This window comes from Rhinoderma darwinii, chromosome 1, assembly GCF_050947455.1.
Source record: "Rhinoderma darwinii isolate aRhiDar2 chromosome 1, aRhiDar2.hap1, whole genome shotgun sequence".
In the NCBI taxonomy this organism is placed as follows: Eukaryota; Metazoa; Chordata; class Amphibia; order Anura; family Rhinodermatidae; genus Rhinoderma; species Rhinoderma darwinii.
In genome coordinates, this window is record NC_134687.1 from 458,957,736 (window position 1) to 458,975,876 (window position 18,141).

The 18,141-nt window shown below is 41.6% G+C and overlaps 1 protein-coding gene across 12 annotated transcripts in view; it reads right to left on the minus strand.

Annotated features, from left to right (window-relative positions):
* Positions 1-18,141, minus strand: part of FBRSL1 (fibrosin like 1) — a 539,464-nt gene that overhangs the window by 291,667 nt on the left and 229,656 nt on the right. Inside the window, exon 1 of one of the 12 annotated variants that reach the window (XM_075832838.1) lies at positions 9,698-9,814. The exons of the other annotated variants lie outside the window; for them this stretch is intronic. The gene's annotated coding sequence lies outside the window, so the exon portion shown is untranslated. Of the gene's footprint in view, positions 1-9,697; positions 9,815-18,141 lie in introns of those variants that run through there. 12 annotated transcript variants of the gene reach the window in all.

The following is an 18,141-nucleotide window of genomic DNA, read 5'->3' on the forward strand; positions in this document are numbered from 1 at the left end:
GGGCATTTTTTGGCGCATTTTGCGGCGCAGTTTCTGCATCCAAAAACTCTGTGTGAACTCCCCCTTCGTGTGTGAAAATTGTTGCTGCAGCTACAGTGCAAAAAATTTTTGAACTGAAAATACACAGACACAGTGGTGTAAAGCATGCGGCCACTAGACTCTGGAGCAGTGGAAACGTGTTCTGTGCAGTGATGAATGACACTTCTCTGTCTGATGGACCAGTCTGGGTTTGGTGAATGCCAGGAGAACGTTACCTGCCTGACTGCATTGTGTCAGCTGTAAAGTTTGGGGGGGGGGGAGGGACAATGGTATGGGGTTGTTTTTCAGGGGTTGGCCTAGGCACCTTAGTTCCTGTGAAGCGAAATCTTAATGCTTCTGCCTACCAAGAGATTTGTCTGCTTCCAAGTTTGTGGGGACAGTTTGGTGAAGGCCATTTTCTGTTCCAGTATAACTGTGCCCCAGTGCACAAAGCAAGGTCCATAAATACATGGTTGGATAGGTTGTATGTGGAACAACTTGAGTGGCCCACACAGAGCCCTGACCTTAGCCCCATCCAACACTTTTGAGCTAAACTAGAATGAGGATTGCGAGCCAGGTCCTCTTGTTCATCATCGGTGTCTGACCTAAAAAATGCTCTACTGGATGAATGGGCAAAAATTCCCACAGACACACTGCAAAATCTTGTAGAAAGCCTTCCCAGAAGAGTGGAAGCTGTTTTACTGCAAGGGGGGGGGGGGGGGGGGGGGGATCAACTCCTATGGATATAGAATGGGATGTCATAGAAGCTCCTGTAGGTGTAATGTGCAGGTGTTCCGATACTTTTGTCCATAAAGTGTATATAAAGCAATAAAGGAGTTACAGTTTGGATCTGCATGCAGCCATTTGTGATGTCATCTTTATTCAATTAAGTGCATGTTGTCCCAGGTGCTGGTAACATCAGGGAGTAAAAGAGAAGACAAATGATTTTACAAGCTATACAAAAACATTTGTCAGACTGTAGCGTGCAGCCATAGTGATGCATATGGAACCATTTACACTACGGTTCAGAGAGCATCACACATTACGCTTTACCTGTTCACTGCTGGAAGGCAAAGTGAGAAAGTAGAGAGCAACTTATTAACTTCGTAGTAGCAGAGCTGGGTTTGTGATCTGGCATAACTCACAAAGCGTTACAGTATCTGTAGCTCACTATGTTGTTGCATAAAGAAATGGATAAATGTTCCGTTTCAGCTCTGCTACCTCTGTGTATACAGTAAGACAATGTATAGGGCAGTTAGATAGCAGCTATAACACAACATGGTGCAGTTAGCCAAGAGAATGCAAGTTGCTTGCGCACACCAAGTGCCAACTAAATCTAAAGAGTACAGCATCCTTAGTGCTTGAGGCCCCCAACCCCCTTAGAAGAACTTATTATCTTCAAAGAAACGTAGGAATTCTTATATACCGAGAAAGGCTTTAATCTTTATCTTAAAAATAAAATACACTAAGTCAAAGTGTACACGCACCGCTTATGGGACAAAACATCTAACTTTAATAACATACATATGTGAAGTCTGCAGGCTCTTCCTCTCTATAAAAGCCATGGACATGACATCTCCTTGATGCTGAGCCCGGCTTTAGCCACAGACAGGAGGATTGGAAGTCTGATGTCACCCCAGACACCAGTTACATTCCTGACCTCCCTCAAGGGAAACCCTAATGTCTTGTTCCTGACTCCGACATCCAGACGCAGCTCACATATTGCTGTTGGGCTGCTGCCATATGATCAGAGTTCTAGTTCTGTGTGAAATGTTGATTCGACACTAAAGAATAAGACCATGCTGGCAGCTGGAATAAGGGGAACGTGGCAAACTTCTCATGCCCACAATTGAAGACATCTTGCACATGATCACATCATTTTGTTATTCCTAATGTTTATGCTGCCGCTATGTAGAATCACTTCTTAAACAATATATGGCTGGTTTTTTTCTGTCAGACCCTTTACAATTGTAAACCACATATGAAATTCTTCCCTTCACCATGATTTCCAAACTACTGCTCTCCGCATAAGTGCTTATGATATCATGGGGAAAAAACAACATTTGTAATATGTACATTTCAATCAATTTATAGTATTTAAGTATTTTATTAGATCACGTGGCCCAAGCTTACATGTGCCAATTATGTTTAGTCATTACCTACTGAATTGTTATACACTTTCCCCACAGTGTGGCACCAATGCACCACCATGAAAAAACTGCTCATAAATATGCATCCTATATTTCGATTGTGACCATCAACAGCATGCAGAAAAGAGGACTCAGGTGAAAGATATACGGAGGTGCTCAGACAACTAGCGGCTACTCTTCCTGTAAATATGCGTATCCAGAGGCACATAGCAACGAGGCAGGGGTTAATAACATGGGGCTCTCCCCATCATCTGCATTGCCATGATGTGACACTTCGCTCTTCTTCAAACCTCTATTTGGTCCTTTGCATTAGGCTACAGTAATTAAGTCTTGGGTCCCAAGGGAGATGCACAGAAGGTTAGCGATCCTTAGACATGACACGCTGTTATTTATAGATGATTAAGGCCTATTTATCTCTGTGTAAATGTTGCCAGAGATAGGATGGATCCTGCTGCACATCTGCCGATGATTAGACTTCACCAGCTGCGGGTCCCGTCACAGGCACTGCTTCATCCTAGGGGGTCTTAACCCTTAATCTGCCACTAATTCCTGCAGCAGGAGGGAATCACCAGCAGCCCAGGCATAAAAATCAGATGGATTGTGACTTGCACGTTCACAGCATCATTTTTTTTCTCTGAACGCTTATCTTAAGAAAAATAGCCACTCCTTTTCAAGCAAATGAGAAATAAGCAGAATTGTATTTACTTATAGGGCTAGAACTCAGGTCACGGACAAAGCTATCCTGAATGTGTTAGCCTTAAAGAGACTCTGTCACCACATTATAAGTGCCCTGTCTCCTACATAAGGAGATCGGCGCTATAATGTAGGGGACAGCAGTGCTTTTTATTTAGAAAAACGATCTATTTTCACCACGTTAGGAGCGATTTTAGCTTTATGCTAATTAGTTTCTTAATGCCCAAGTGGGCGTGTTTTTACTTTAGACCAAGTGGGCGTTGTACAGAGGAGTGTATGACGCTGACCAATCAGCGTCCTGCACTCCTCTCCATTCATTTACACAGCGCATAGGGATCCTTTTAGATCCTTATGTGCTGTCTTATACTAACGCATTAACGATACTGAAGTGTTTAGACAGTGAATAGACATTCCTTCCATCCATGACGGGATTTTTATTCACAATCCCGACACTTCGGTAACGTTTGTGTGGTATTTACAGCAGAGCAAGCGTAATCTCACAAGATCACGCTGTAAATGACAGGTTACAGCGAGATTACGCTTTGCCCAATCAACGACCGGCCGAATATCGAATAAAGGCCCTTAAGGGCGGAGGAGTAGAAGCTGGATAAGTTAAAGGTATTTTTCTCTAAAAAGATCTAATACAATGTTTCTTATATTCGTTTGCACTATTGATTTATGGAAAGGTTATTAAAAAGTTAGTGACCACTCAAAAAGATTGTTAGAGATTAAAAAAACAAGCCAACTTCCTTCCAAAAACTGCACCCCACAGGTTGTGTGCGGCATTGCAGCCAAGTTTCATTTACTACAATGGAGTTGGGCTGCAATACCAAACACAACCCATGGACAGGAGTGACAATCCTTTAGGAAGAAAGCAGTCATGTTTTTCTAATCCTGCACAACCCCTTAAAATGAAAATTACACAACAGCAGCTGAAAAAAAAAACCCAGATAGAACACAGGATTTAAGGGGCACTTGAGTAACTCCATAGGGAATGCGGTCCCTATCAGCTGTTGGCAGTTTCAAAAGAGCGGTTATCTGCAGAACGTTATCACATTTTTATCGCTCTCCAGTGCTTATCTAAACCAAACAATCACTGAAACAGCAGCAGATAAGCCTGCCTCACAGAGCAGTTTCGTCAATTAAAGCTGAATAACACATCTTAACCCATGAGATTGGTTTAAAAACCCCTCCCCCTCTAACCTACCAATACTTAAAGGAACAGTGTCATGGCAAATAATTTTTTTTATATGTTAAAGATGTTAGTGCTTTAATAAAAACGTTTTTATTCATTTGTGTGTTTGTGTTTTACTTTTTCTTATTTTTACACTTTTTCTTCCCTATGGGGGCTGCCATTTTTTGTTCCATTTCTGTGTGTGTCGATTAACGACACACACAGACATGGAGTACGGCAGCCACAGTCCCATAGGGACTGTGAACGGCTCCCGTCCCATTCACGTCCGTGTACGGCGTCTGTGTGGGAACTGCGCATGCGCCGCTCCCACACAGTCCTATTCGAAATTGGCGCCGTCCGGCGCCATTTTCCTGTGGACCGGAAGTCGCGGCCGGACTGTAATATTACTAATGCTAATGACTTTCTTAATGGACAACTGGGCGTGTTTTACTATATTGCCAAGTGGGCGTTGTGGAGAGAAGTGTATGACGCTGACCAATGAGTGTCATACACTTCTCCCCCTTCATTTACACAGCACATAGTGATCTAGCTAGATGACTATGTGCAGCCACATACACACACACTAACGTTACTGAAGTGTCCTGACAGTGAATAGACATTACCTCCAGCCAGGACGTGATGTCTACTCAGAATCTTGACACTTCGGTAATGTTTGTGTGAGAATTACAGCACTAATCATTATGGGATTAGTTTGACAGTAATAATTGTAATAAATGTTCTATTACGTGGGTACATTATGGTACTATTATTTAGGCCATTTATAACATTATTATTATTTAGGTCTTCAAACGCATTGTTATGGGACTATTAGGTGAGGATTAATTTGAGCAAAGTATGACAGTACTACTGAGTACAATATGATCGGTATGTAGATACTGAATTATTTCTTTAGGCAAAGAAAATGTCTATTAAGACACAATATGGGACCATTTCAGGGGTTTTAATCTGTTTATTTTGTTTGGGCACTATATGGCAATCTTTTTGAGACAACGTATGGTACGGTTAATCTGTACACTGCTTGGCAGAATGATTTTGACAGTGTATTGTACTAAACTGTTTGGGCACTGTAAAGGACTTTTCTGGCACTGTATGGCATGGTCATTTGTTTATTGTATGGCAGTATTATGTGGGAAACGTATGGCACGGTGCCTTGGACACTAAATGGCAGTATTAGCTTTACGGATAAGTTAACATTAGTGATTTTGGAGGTTCGTCCAGTATATTCTATACTGTGATATATTCCATGTATTGTGTAAGGATCAGCACCCTCAAGCTCATTAACAAACCATAATCTATTTTTGGTTATCTTTGCATTTTTATAAAGGGCAGGATGTGCTGAAGTTGTAAAACTGGTGCTAGTGGCATGTAAACACTGAGCCTCCTGGGTCTCGTTCAGTGCTAGTATAATTCTTTAAATGTGTGTAACTCAAGTTGTTTGTGGTTGGATTTGGTTTAGCAGTTGAAGAAGCTTAGAGAAAGATAAACTTTACAGGTAACTCATAAAATGAAAACGTTCTCAGAGTAATAAAGTTTTAAAGAATGCAATAAACGTTGGCCATTAGTCAGCCTAACATCCTCCATATAAGTCACTACATTCAGCTGCAAATAGAACAGCAACTGGTCAAAGGTCTGGAACAACAATGCTATTCCAGTGACCGCTTGTTAAAGATTATGAGCTAATATCAGTGCTATTAATAAGCCGTCATATCCCATAGAAAAACAAGTTAATGATTTGCAGGCCTTTGTACAGTACTAACGTATTAGGTCTACTCCCTATGCAATGCAGGCAAGCCTGTCGATGGACCTAAAGGGTCAATTACGCCAGGTGCACAAACTACCAATAATGTGTGTTTTTTTTTATTTAATGGTATATATATATATTTATTTTTTTTACTAAACCGCTCTAGAAAATGTCCCCAGGACTTTAGTCCCACATGTAAAAGTGTACACATGGTTTTACATGTAATTCTCACCAATAGTAAAAGGCACTGCAGAAACACTATGCTACCATTTTACAAAGCTACAACACACATTTAAGACCTCACAATTACTATTTGTGAGTGAATACTAAACATCTGTAATTCATAATATCTGGCTGCTGCACTTTAAGTATGTAAAAAGGCGTCAAAAAGCAACACACGCCATTATCCGTATTAAACCAAGCCTTAAAGAGGCTGTCACCAGATGATCAAATCCCTATCTCCTATTGCATGTGATCGGCGCTGCAATGTAGATAACAGTAACTTTTTTTTTTTTTTTTAACTATCATTTTTGGCCAAGTTATGAGCTATTTTATATTTATGCAAATGAGCCTTTCTAATGGACAACTGGGCGTGTTTTCTTATTTCCAACTGGGCGTGTTTTCTTATTTCCAACTGGGCGTGTTTTCTTATTTCCAACTGGGCGTGTTTTCTTATTTCCAACTGGGCGTGTATTGTGTTTGTAACATCTGGGCGTGTTTACTTGTTTTACTAGCTGGGCGTTGTGAATAGAAGTGTTTGTCCGCATCATATGTCAGCATCATACACTTCTATTCACAACGCCCAGCTAGTAAAACAAGAAAACACAAAAAATGTTACGGTTATCTACATTGCAGCGCCGATCACATGCAATAGGGATTTGATAATCTGGTGACAGAGCCTCTTTAAATGAGGAAGGCTGCATTTACATAAATACATCTTATTGACATGTGGTAGATAATGGTCTTGCCATAATGACCCAAACATCACAAAAACGTGACCGCATCATACATGGTCTCAGACACAAGTATGTGCAAATCTGCGACCATTTGTGCCCAAGACCATCAAGACTGCGGTCACGCGGTAACATGACAGGCCTGAAATCATAGACAAAAATGGAAAAACATTTATCTGCAGCGCTGAGGTACTGAAAATAACTGTATATTGGCTATTCTGGAAGGTGTTTTTTTTAAATATATATATATATATATATATATATATATATACATATATATATATATATATATATATATCACACACACACACACACACACACACACACACACGAGGCCAATCCCTTTTTGATGTTGGCTACACATTTAACTTGTAGCATCTTGTCATATATAAAACTTGAGCAACATGCCCATCTTGTGCCATAATTAATAGATGAAGTTGGCAAATCCAGCACATTTTGGTTCTATTGTCAATATAGTGCTTATGATGGCAAAATCGGCCAAGTCTGCCAACAAATATCGAACGTCTATCACCCCCTTAGGGCCCATTCACATGAATAACGTCCGTGCGCTGCGCATGGGAGTCACACGCAGCACACAGACCTATTGATTTCAATGGGGCCGTTCACACATATGTGAGTTTTCACGCAGCGAGAGTCCGTTGCGTGAAACTCACTGCATGTCCTATATTGGTGCGTTTTCCCGCACCTGAAGTGAATGGGTGTGTGAAAACAACGCACCGCACACTGATAATGGTTAATGTGTGTGCGTGTGCAATTTGTGCATCAATTAGATTGATTGAAAAATAAATAAAAATGATGTGCTTTGCGAGTGCGTGAATAACGCATGCCACTCGCAAAGCACACTGATGCATAACGCAACACACGGGCCAGACTCACGCACGTTTTTCACGCATGTGAATCGGATACGCTGGTGTGAATGTAGCCTTATTAAAGTGTGATCTAGGTTATATGCAACAAATAGTCCTTCCGCAGCAGTATCTGAATTTACAGGAGACATTATTAAGGGGCGAGATATTACCTTCAATGTCCTTCTGTGACCCTTAATACAAGAGGCTGCCTCTCTCCAGCCACTCTCCGCACAGATTAGCATGGGATACTGTGCAGCCTTTGTATGGAATATGTTATCTCGCTGAGCTCTCATGCAATGCTCTTGTAACTCTGTGAACTTGTAAACACATCCTTGTATGATAAGAAAGTAATAATGCCTGACGTTACTGCTGCCCTGCCAGTGTACATTGCTGATAGATCGCTTATTCTTTACTCAAATGCTTTTTACTGCAAAAATTCAATTCCATCTTGGAACAGAGCTCCGTGTGGCTGACAGTGATCACGGAATGTTTATTTTTACTGCTCGGCTAAAAGGTCCTTACTGTATTTATAGGCAACCCAAGTGGCCATGGAGAATATTTCATTATTTGCAACTAAAAAGCCAAGTTTACAAGCCTCTTAGGAACTTTCCCCCCCTGATCTCCTCATTAACCCAATGAGATGCTGGCGAGGTAATGCAAGTCATTCATTGTTAGAATGAATAAAACGTATCATATGATGCTGTCAATGTTAAGGAGTGTCAAGAAAATGATACGGTTTCATAGCAATTTTTTAACCTTCACCTTTCCCTTTCCATCATAGAAGTCAATGAACACTGAAGTTATAGACGTTGTCAGTGTGAACAGAAAAGGGCAGAATTCAATTCCGAGGGATCAATGACCTCTGTCAAAGACAATTTTTGCAAATGACTCCAGAGCATCATGGTTAAACCGTTGACAGCACATCCATGCTGGACTAAACTATATGTAGAGGGGTAAAGGCATTCATTGACAATTTCTGGTGCCCCATGTATCATCAGAACAGAACTAAAACCAATGTTTGGAAATCTTTTATAGATGCCAGACGTACAAGGACATGGCTCGTGATGTTCACAGTTTAGAACAGAGAAAAAGGGCATTTGACCCATACCTCATCTGATGCGGATGTCAAAATCCTTCCGTCAGTCTTAACTACAACCGACAACTGGTTTTCATGCAGACTTTCTGCTGGTAACATTTTTTGTCCCTGGCTTGTTATTCTGGTTTCAATATTCATCTGGTTAAAGTCCCAAAATAAATCTTCTGGTTCTTGTCTGTGGTACGTCCTCTGGCCTCGTTCTTCCGCTATCTAGGTAAGACACTGGCTACGTTCCAGACCACCACCACTGTGTTGAGTAACTGTCACTAATCGGTTACTATTCTGGGAAAAGCAACCTAGGAAGTCCCTTGCCGGCAAACCACCTTGCAGGGGTAAAAAGTAAAAATCAGGAATTCCTTAGACGCCTTGCCTTGTTCTAGCACTTATCCAAGCAGGGCACAGAGGGTAGCCGCTATATAAGCTCTGCTGACTTAGTGAAGGCTATATTAAAGGTTAGTCAGCCGGACTTAAAACTTCTAGAAGGCTATGCGTCATTATAACCATGGAACATGTATTATAATAAATACCAACAAAATAACGACAGAAGATATTTCTAAACAAAATATAGGACCACCCTTGGTGCCTGAACCTGCCCTGAGCAGTAGAACATGGAGTTATAACACATTCACCTGCAAAACCAGGGACGTTATCGCAAAACAGATTTTCCTGTAATCTTTCACTTTTACAATCTGTGAATGCTGTAAACTTTTATATCATTCTGCAGGGTAAACAACCTCTTACAAAGATATGAAACCTTTACAGGACATGGCAGATCTCAGCATTGTACATTCAGGACCTTTACCTCCAGAATTACATACGGTGCTCCTACGATCATGTTTATCTCAGTAAAGTGACACAAACGCCATATTTAAGAACACCCGGAACACCTCATTTGTTTTTATGTGTGTTCCATATTTCAGAAGAGACCTGTAGACAAAACAGCCCACTGACCCCACCAAATAAACAAACATCAGCTACCTACCTGTTTTATACGGCGCGTGTTTGCAGAGAAGGTGGAAACGCAAATGAAGCTGGTAACTCGCGAGGTGATTATTCCACATTGGAGAGAAACTTATCTCAGAATACGCAGGCTTGTTAAATCCAACAACAATGAAGTATTAATGAGCCACAAGTGATAAGCAGCCAGAATTCAGGGACATTTGTATCTGCTATCTTATCTCTGTGTGTAACATTAACCAGAGCAAATCAGGAGCCCAACCCCTATTAATCTTTCCCAGCTCAGGGTCTGATTACAGGAGCACAGAACTTTGTTCATTCCTATCTAGAAATGGAGCAATAATGGACTGTGTTTGTGTAAAGACAGCAAGTGCCGTGTGGCATGTACGCATTGGGACATGTCCTGCCGGCCATACTACCAACACACGTGACATCAAATCCATCAGTATTTCTCCACTCTTTATATCTGTGCACACTACGGACACTCTCCCAGTGTGTAAAAACAAACCAGTATAGGGCATGCAACGGGCACGCAACGGACACGCTCTGCGTGAAAACACATGCATGTCTCAATAGCCCTATTCAAAGGAATGGGCCCGTGTGCTGTCCGTTATTTCAATGGACAACACACGGACGAGGATTACGCTCGTCTGAATGAGCCCTAAGTGACAGTAAAGTCAAGCAACAAAAGTTTGTATATATCACCGGGTTTACAGAGGCGCTGACATTTACACAAAACTATCCAAACACCTCAGCTGTCTTGCTATTTATTCCTAAGGCCTCCTTTACATACACTTTTCCCCCAGAGTTTCAGACACATTGCTACGGGAGACCAGGGGAGGGGAGTATAATAATGATCACTTTTTTTCTATCCCTCTGCGGTTAGTTTGAGGCGGAAAATCCAGACCAAAATTTGCACTAAATCAGACACAGATTGGTGCAAACTTCCAGCTGAAATTTCAAGTGGAATCAGGGTCGGATTTGTTGTGGCGTTTTAAGCTTTTTAATGGTGGTTTTTACACACGTTTTTTTGGTGGCATTTTTTATTCATTGTCATTTTGCACATGCATTTTTTGTTTGCGTTTTAAAGTACTACAGAGAAGCCTATGGGAAAAAAAATACACTGGAAAAAAAAATAAAAAAATCAAGAAAAAAACGCCATATCTAGAGAACATTGCATTTTGTAATAATCACCTATGCCCCTCCAAAACACTACAAAAACGACACAAAGTGCAACACTGTATGTAGGCTCATATTTTATTATAGACTTTAAAGTAACATAAGTGAAAACCGCAGCGAAAAAGATGGGCAAAAAAAGGCTTGAAAAAAATGAAGTGAAAGTAAACCACTGAAAACGCGAGTACATAATATACTTCTGAGGAGACCAGATCATGTACACACCAGAGCTATAAATAAATAAATTAGAATACATAAAACAAATTAGATTCCTAACAAATGAGCGAGACCCGATAGACCACCAAAACGGTAACCACCAAATAAACTGTTCAGTCCGACATGGTGGAGGATCAGTTGGAACAATAATAGGGAGTTTATATTATGAACGAGTCCTGTAATGGAAAATCACACTGCATATATAGCCCAACACACCAGCATAGGACATAAAGGTTTCACAACAGCAGGAAGTAAAGTGACACACTGCTCAGCCAGAAGATGAAAACCACCTGAGCTGTCGAGGTATGGACCGCACAAGAACCTGAGGTATCTGACACGAAGAGGTTAGCAGCAGATCCTGTAAGTTGCGAGGTGGGGCCTATATGGATCGGGCTTGTTTTGCAAGAACACCCTACAAATGCTCCATCAGGTTGAGATCTGGAGAATTTGGAGACCAAGTCAACACCTTGAACTCGGTCATGTTCCACAATCTTTTCCTGAACAATTTTTGCAGCATGTTAGGGCACTTTAATCTCCTGAAAGAGGCCACTGCCATTAGGTTATACCCTTGCCATGAAGGGGTGTTCTTGGTCTGCAACAATGTTTAGGCAAGTTGTATGTGTCAAAGTAACATCCACATGAATGCCAGGACCCAAGGTTTCCCAGCAGAACATTGTCCAGAGAATCACAGTGCCTCTGTCTGCGTGCCTTCTTCCCATAGTGCATTCTGGTGCCACCTCTTGCCCAGGTAAGTGACGCGGCCATCCACATGATGCAAAAGAAAATGTGATTCATCAAACAAGGCCACCTTCTTCCATTTCTGATGCTTACAAGCCCATTGTAGGCGCTTTCCGCGATAGACAGGGGTCAGCATGCGCACTCTGACCAGTCTGCAGCTACGCAGACCCAAACGCAGCAAGTAGTGATGTACTGCGTGCTCCGACACCTTTCTAGCATAGCCAGCACTCAATTTTTTAGCAATTTGTGCTGCAATAGCCATTCTGTCGGATCGGACCAAACAGGCAGCCTTCTCTCCCCACGCGCATCACTGAAACTGTGGTGCCCATGACCCTGTCATCGGATCACCGGTTGTCCTTCCTTTGACCACTTTTGGTAGATACTAACCCCGGCTCACTGGGAACGGACTGTTCACTTGCAGCCTAATATATCCCATCCCTTGACAGGTAACAAAATAATCAATGGTATTCACTCCATCGGTCAGTGATTTTAATGTTATGGCTGAACGGTGTATAAAGTCAGCTCTGGCTGTGCACAACCGAGGAAACATATTGTGCAGGAGGTGTTGTGAAACAATCTCATGCAAAATTAAAAATCAAACTCGCATACAATATGCAAGTCACAATAGTAGGAGACTAACTTTTTGGGTTGTTTTCCTTTGAAATCTATGTTTCAGAAGTCTGTCACTTATGTGGGACTGTTATGTCATTTTGGAGAACTGGCAGTTTCATCGTTGCAGCGCGATGGAGGTGCTGTGATTAAGTAGAGAGCAGCATAAAGTTGCTGACATGTTCCTTTTAAAAGGGGTTTTCTGTGACTATGCTTAGAATAGGTCATAAATATCAGATCGGTGGGAGTCCAAATCTGTATAATAATATGTTATACCGACCAAGACGACAACCGGTATACCATATTACTATACACTTGTATTTGTATGGTCTTCCTAGTCTTTTAGGAAGTGGGGACTCTTGTCCCTCACTATTACCTTTGGTACACCTTCACTTTATAGCAGCTGTGTATTCATACTGGTTGTTGATAAACCTGAACTACCATGTCTATGTATCTGCGATCTATGTTTGGCTAGTAGTTAGGTTAGGTCCACACTGTGCGTTTTTGTTGTGTTTTTAGCGTGCGTTTTTGTTGATAAACCCATGTCTCTCAATGGGAGTTTATCTACCAAAACAAAAAAATGCATGCTAAAAACGTGATTATTGATTTAAGGCAAACTATACATAGCCTTAGGGAGTTACAAACCCCCCCCCCCCCCAAAAAAAAACAACACAACGATTTAACCATAAGACTACCTCCGAATAATAATAATAAAAAAAAACAACAACACTTTTAGAATATGCAAATGTGTATCGCTCCACCGGCTAAGGCCAGATGTGGGATGGAAATGAAGTCTTTCTGCAGATAAGTGTCTTTCTTCGGCCCAAATCTTTGTGTTCAGTGGATGAATACGTTCCCTTGTCTGGTTTTATTAGCATTTCCTTACAGTTCATGGACTGTCAAGGATTGTTAACTGCGCTGAACTGACATAAATTCCTGACCGCCACTGTGTAGTGACACCAGTGCCGCAGGCAGCAACAGATCTGTGCGGTAACAACTTTTATTGAATGTCTTTGCCTTACAGAACAGATGGAGATTGAAGCTCTCATTCAGGACGTCACAAGACTACAGACTTATTTAGCAGAATTTTAAGAGATCAGACCCCACATGGGTTTTACACATGGACAAGCAAAGCAATCAGAAAGAAACAAATGAAATATAGTCAAAAAAGACAATAGGTTAGATGTGTAAAATGCTTCCACGGTCAACAGCTGCAGGTAGTAAGTCATGTGAACGTTTAGAGGGATCTTTTCATATGGAATGGGGTTTACTCCAAGGTCAGAAGTTACTGTCTATTGGATTAGACTCTGTATCATGTTCTGCAGACAGTGAAATGACTCCGGAATGTGCTTGAGATGGGTGAATGGCGTGAACAGGAGCCAATTCAACACAATGAACTTTCACTAGCTTCAAGGCACTTGATACGTTTTGCTGTGGTTAAATGCAAGAAGATCAGTTTGCATACTGCACGGATCCGGTTCCAGCCCTTAAAGGGGTTATCCGAAAATAAAGAGTTTTTTTTTTTTTTTTTAAGAAAGTCCTCCTAAGTAACTTTACAATACATATCTCGTCATGCCAAAATAAATTTACAATGCCTTTTGCTTCTTGTTAATTTTCCTCTGCTATTTCCGTTTGCGAGCTTATTTGCACAACAGGACAGCGGGCGGTCCTCCGTTGTTCCTCATGTGACTACCGGTTTACACAGGAAAACAACGTTTTTCAGAAGCAGTCTGCGTCGTCCTCCTAGCGGCGCCTACTGAAAGCAGAGGGCCAGGGCAAAGTGCAGCACTCAACATAGAGGATGGGAAACAACGCGTGCACAGTTTCCCTGCACAGGGAGAGCCAGCCATTGAATGGGAATAAAGCAGGAGGATCTGCGCATGCTCAGCCGCCGAGCAAAGAACTATTTGAGGAGGTTTCCAGTAGCAACAAAGGGTAAATAATGGCTCAGCATTGGTTATTTGGCTGGGTTAGTACTCAGAAACAGCACTTTTAGAAAATTCTGTGTATTTGGAAACATGGTGATATTACAAATAGAACACACGGAGCCATCAATGCGATACCCCTTTAAAGCGGCTCTGTCACTAGTTTAGTAATGCCCAATCTCCTAGCTAATCTAATAGACGCGGTCACACTGATAACGCTGGTGAACATTGTGTCCCAAAACGTTTATTAGTTTAAAAGTTATGAGCTTTTCTTCTAAATATGTAAACGAGCCTTTACAGCCTCTGACACTGTCCTATCAGCAAGAAGCTGCTTCACACAGTGTGAGAGACTGAGGATCACTTTAAATAGCCATATCTTGGGCTGTGGACCACCTAGAACAGCGGTTCTGATCTAATCTTTCATATAACACCAGGATGAAACAACTGGAGATATCCCCAGTTGAAAGCACAGTCGGGAATAGAAGCTGTATACTATATGATCACTGTGTTGCTGGGCAGGGAAGGGGGAGAAGCTGTATGCTGATTAGACAGCGTCATACAGAAAACATTACACCCCCTATTTGGCTATTAGAGCCACATTAGCAGATTTAAAAAAACGCTCATAACTTTGCAAATAAACATTTTTTTAAAACAAACCACAGCAGCAAAGCGCCTATTAGATTAGTTAGGAGATAGAGAATTGATAAACTGGTGACAGAGCCTTTTTAAGATTCCTCACATGTCTTACTATACATTTCAAGCTACTCAGAAATAATTGTGACATAGATATTCTCATTTGTGTGTGACCTGGTGACATTTGTGTGCAATAAAAAAAATTTCCAAGGAAAATAGACAAAGTAATCAGGTAAAGATAACATCTCTGATCTCTGGCAAACACTCAACACTCATGTGACTTCTGAAGTACAAAGTTGCTCTAGAGTTGTACAGTTTCGTCCACTAGAGGGCAGTAATGACACAGCAATCCCAGGCTGCTCCAAACCAGCACAAGGCTCTATAAGGCACAGGTGGTGCTGTTTGCTTACTAATAGAAATGAGGTTAGATTGATCAATAGACATCCAGAGATGATCATGTTTGCACTTACCTTTTCCATCGATGAGCAGCCCTTCAAAGTAGGCACAACAATCATTTTTAGGAAATCTCCATCTTAGACATTTATGTAAAATCGACAGGATATGCCATAAATGCCTGAGATGCTGTCGTCGTCCCCCCCCCTCAGGCGCATCCAGGCGGAGAAAACTAATGGAGAGGTGGTCGGTATTAAGGAAACAACAGAGCTTCTTGAGCTCCGCTGTTTCTGCAACTCCCATTTACATCTATTGGAGTTCTGAAAACTGTGTAATACAGTGAGCTCTGCTGTTTTTGTAAGTCCGGACACCTCTCTATTCGTTCTTCGTCAACAGCCTTCTCACCAGGCGGGGTGGGATTGGGGGAATGTTTTTTGGCATTTACGATTTTTGGGAAGTTGTTTACGATTACGGAGATGCCAAATAGGTTTAGTATAGTATTATAACTTTTGCACAACAAAATAACTTTTCTTGGAAAAAAATGTTTTCGCATTGCCGCATTCCGAGTCTTTATTTTTATTCGACCTAGCTGTATGTGGGCTTGTTTTTGCAGGATCAGTTGTATTTTCAATGGCACCATTATGGGGTAAATATAATTTCTTTATTAACTGCTATAAACTTTTTTGTCTGGAAATGTGATGGGGAAAAACAAACTTAGGCCTCATGCACACAACCGTAGCCATTGCCGCGTCCATTATTTCCTATGAGACTGGACCGCACATCACGGCCGTAATAAGACACGTTTGTTCTTCCAGGCTCCTGGGCCATGCATGGACCGTGGAAACCACGGTCGTGTGAATGGGCCCATGAGTGGGGCCGTAAGTCTCCCGTGGATTTTCGGGGCAACTGCGGCCGCAAAAAGCACGTTCGTGTGCATGGGGCCTAACAGCAATTATGCCATTTATTTGTGCTTTTTATTTTTTATGCCGTTCATCGCGTAGTATATATAACATGGTAACTTTATTCTATTGGTTGGTACAATTACACCAATACCAAATATGTTTAGTGTCACTACGTAAAAGCACTTCATGGGGGGAAAAAAGTTAACTTTTCTGTTTTGGTACAGCTTGAACCTGCGATTACTTCTATAATAAATTTCAATACATTATACCTGAAAGTGTTAGGGTATGTGCACACACACTAATTACCTCCGTAATAGTTATGTACGATGCTAGGAGTCCCTGCCTCTCCGTGGAACTACTGTCCCGTACTGAAAACATGATTACAGTACGGGACAGTTGTCCTGCAGCGAGGCAGGGACTCCTAGCATCGTACATAACTATGATGCTAGGAGCCCGGCTCCCTGCACTGTGTTCGGTCCGGTACTTGCGGCCGAAATACGTCCGTCAATTACGGACGTAATTAGTGAGTGTGCACATACCCTTACACGAATAGACATTTTGACATGGCAGGCCTGATGGGCTTTGTTAGGCCTCCAGCTGCCATGGCAACCTATCTGTTAAACCACTTAAGTACCACGGACGCTACTAACCGCTGCATCAGAGAGGTTAATTGACTAGAATCGCGGTAATCTTTCATCCTGGCCATCGTAGTGGGATATTGGTTATATACTACAGCGGACACACACAGACACAGCCCCTGTTCATGCGCCATCATTGTGCTGTAGTAGTACAGTGGTTCGGGACAACTACCAGCACTGTACTATTACAGCAAAGGGTCGGAATGGGTTAAAGGGGATTTAATATTATTACCACTTATTCACTGTATAATGAAAAGTTATGCAACTTCCTAATAAACTTTGCATTTCAATTCCTCACCATTCTGAAGATCTGAAATGGAATATGCTTAAATCTAGTGTTCCATTCACGGACAGCAAGCAGATTGCTTAACATAATGATCAATTATAACAAAATATATTTCAAGCTGCATAACCTGGAAAACCCCTATAAGATTGAACTTTGTTCACATCTGCATTTGAGGCTTCGTTTGGAGCCTTCATTGCAGATGAAGCCAAAAATCACGCATATAATAGTGCATCATGCTGCTCTATTTTATCCGGGGAAACGACAGAAACCCGTCAGTACCCATTAAAGTCAATGATGTCCTTCATGGGACAGATCCAGCACTTTTTTTATTTTAGTTTTTCTGTTCGTATGACAGAACAGAAAAACGGAAATAAGGACGCAGATGGGAACAGATCATCAATACTAAATAAATATATGAGAAGTGCTATAGTATATGTCTGCACTTTATAAAATAAATGCAAACAATACAGAAAAGACATTGACCGCAGCTCGTTGATCGACGCTTGTTTGCTCCTTTCACAAGGAGCTGTGATAAGTAATGTATGGGGACGAGCGGTCGTTACTCCAATCGCTCGTCCCCATACATTATTATAATGTCAGTAGCACGTCTCACGGTTTACACAGTGAAATGCGCTGCCAACAACGATAATATTTTGGCCATTTAAAACGATACAATCAGCCGATGAACAAGCGTTTGCTCATTCATCTGCTGATCGCTGCCCCGTTTACACAGGGCAATTATCGGGAACGAGCATTCTGTGAACACTCGTTTGCCCGATAATTGGCCAGTGTAAAGGGCCTTTAGAGCGGATTTTTTATTTTTTTTACTTACATTTTTAAACACAATTACAAAAATTCCAACCCAGCAGGAGCTCAGGCAACATCGTTGATCGGCGCTCGCTTGCTCCTGTCACACGGAGCTATGGATGGGGACGAGTGGGCGTTGCTCAGAT